General features: G+C 36.0%; 1 long non-coding RNA gene across 1 annotated transcript; it reads right to left on the reverse strand.

The window, feature by feature from the left end:
• Positions 1-299: 299 nt before the first annotated feature.
• Positions 300-1,000, reverse strand: LOC122315271. Its single transcript, XR_006243987.1, has 4 exons — positions 917-1,000; positions 649-717; positions 490-543; positions 300-368 (listed from the first exon to the last, which is right to left on the reverse strand). It is a non-coding gene; the product is annotated as an uncharacterized LOC122315271 (long non-coding RNA).
• Positions 1,001-2,485: the final 1,485 nt, after the last annotated feature.

Below are 2,485 nucleotides of genomic sequence, written 5' to 3' on the forward strand. Positions count from 1 at the left end.
ATACAGAACGATGCACTCGACCAATACACTAAAAAATGTCGAGCGAAAGCAATTTTCAAAAGATAAATTTAGAAAAAGAAAACTGCAATATCCTACATAATCAATATTCATGTATGTGAATATAAGCCCACCTCGTAATTAAATGATTAAACTAACTCAAGAATAACAAAGCATCAGTCTAGATGACTTCAGCAGTTTATAAACCAATATGATAATTGTTCACAGATTCCCAGCATGTTATCTACATTGCGGCAAAGTAGCAAAGCTTGCAATACAAAATATAATTAACTCACAAATTGCCTAACAATTGCATTTGGATTTTTCTCCACAGTGTAAATTTTAAGCTTGCAGCCAGTTTCTTCAGCAGCCTATGTATGAAGAGGAAAAAAAAATAGAATACAACATGAAAAAAGAGATCTCACCATGTAGCATGCAGTCTAAAGACGTGACATAGCCACAATTGAATAAGCGGAAGTTATATGAATGTACTTGCAATGATGCCCTGACAAGAGGTCCTCGCCCTGCTCCTACAACCATCAATACCTAGGAATACAAGGAAAAAAATGATGCAATGGATGCCAGATACCAACTGCATTATATTTGTTTATTAAAATCAATGAAATCATGAAAAGATGGTGGGTTGCTTACAATGGTTAGTGTTGATGCTTTTTCTTCAGGAACTCTATCTTGCAAAGCTTTACAAATTGCCCTTTGGTACTACAAGTAGTAAGCACACAGCGTATTAGTTCAAACAAAAATATCACTAGTTTCCACTGTCGTAATCATGGCATACTGCCTTTTAATAATAACCATAATCTGTCCACTTACTACTGACATGAATTATTGCCTAACAGGACTGCCAACAACAGCAACATTTAAAGATAAACTTGTCGAAAATAGAACTCACAAAATATACCTAAATGTATTTCACTGCATCTTTCTCAAATGTCTCGTAGGTTTGAGCCTCAAGGTTATCCATGAGAGGCTGCATATAAATAACAAAAAATTATTTTTATTTTTATTGTCAGATTTCAGTTGAAGAGATCATATTTCCATTGAATGAAAAACCAGAAAAATAAACTGAGAAAGAAATTTTCCCAAAATTTCGGGGAGGCAACTTAGAGAAAAATCCTAAACAACAATAGCGAGGGTTTGGGTTAGAAACTAGCGAGGGTTAGAAACTAATTTGTTTCAAAAACAGAGAACTATGGTTTGGGTTAGAAACTAGTGAGGGTTACAGAGAGTGAGAAAGAGATTAATGGAGCCTAGAAGTTATAAAGACAAACTCACCGGCGAAAAGATGGTGAGAAGACGGCGGCACTGGCTTCTGAATGGAAACCCTCCTATAGAACCCAAGTGCGAGAGCGAGAGAGAGACAGAGACAGAGACAGAGAGCGAGAAAGAGAGGGAAAATTTCGAGCATGGAAAAATAATAAGAGAAGGGAAGGAATTAATTCTGCAGAAGTTATTAAGGTGACTTAAAAAGTCACCGTAACAAGTAAAAACATGTCGCTGTAACAAATACATATAATGGCGAAAATGTTATTAAGTCGACCTTGGAATGGCTGACAGGCTTATTTGTGGCCAGATTATTTCCGGCGCACTGAACTCGCTGCAAATAATGATTTTTAACAACTATTTTTTTAAGTTGACACAAACATTTTCCTGAAATTGAAAAAATGGCTATTTGCGACCAAAATTGTACTGCCAAAAATAAATTTAACCGCAAATACTAATTTTTCTTATAGTGTTAGATTAACCTCTGATTTCAATAAAGCCCTCATCTCAAAAATTGGTTGGCAGTTACTACATAGTAGTAATGTCGTTTGGAAAGATGTCCTGACTGGAAAATATTTAAAAAACAATTCCATCTTTGCCACCAATCAAAGACCCATTGATTCCTAGATTTGGAAATGTATTATCAAACAATTGGACTTTCTAAAACGTAGCATCTGTTTTTAGATCAACAATGGTCTTGGTACCAAAGTCTAGAATGATCCGTAGATTCCTACCCTTCCCAATTTTCAACCTGTCCCAAAAAATACTCAGATTCAGAAAGATCTCTCTACCACTGTCTCAGAGCTCACCATGGAAGAACCAAGAAGATGGAACATCCTTCTTCTTCAAGCCCTTTTTCACCAAGACACAGTAGAAGAGATCATGAAAATTCCTCTGGCACAAACCAGTTTCTAAAATTTGGAAGACAAAGTTGTTTGGGTTCATCACAAATTTGGAAAAGTTTTGGTTAAATCTGCCTATGCAAACATCACCATGAACCATAATCAAAATACTCTTCCAGAACAACCAAACATTTGGAAAAACCTTTGGAGATTAAAAATCCAAGACAGGTTGAAACTTTTCTGTTGGAAAATCCTAAACCACATCATTCCCACAAGAACTCTACTCAAAAATTTTATCCCAATGTCTGAGGAAGAATCACAGTGTCCCATCTGCAACACTGAGGAGGAAACCCAAACCCACCTCT

The sequence above is a fragment of the Carya illinoinensis genome, chromosome 7, assembly GCF_018687715.1.
Source record: "Carya illinoinensis cultivar Pawnee chromosome 7, C.illinoinensisPawnee_v1, whole genome shotgun sequence".
NCBI lineage: Eukaryota > Viridiplantae > Streptophyta > Magnoliopsida > Fagales > Juglandaceae > Carya > Carya illinoinensis.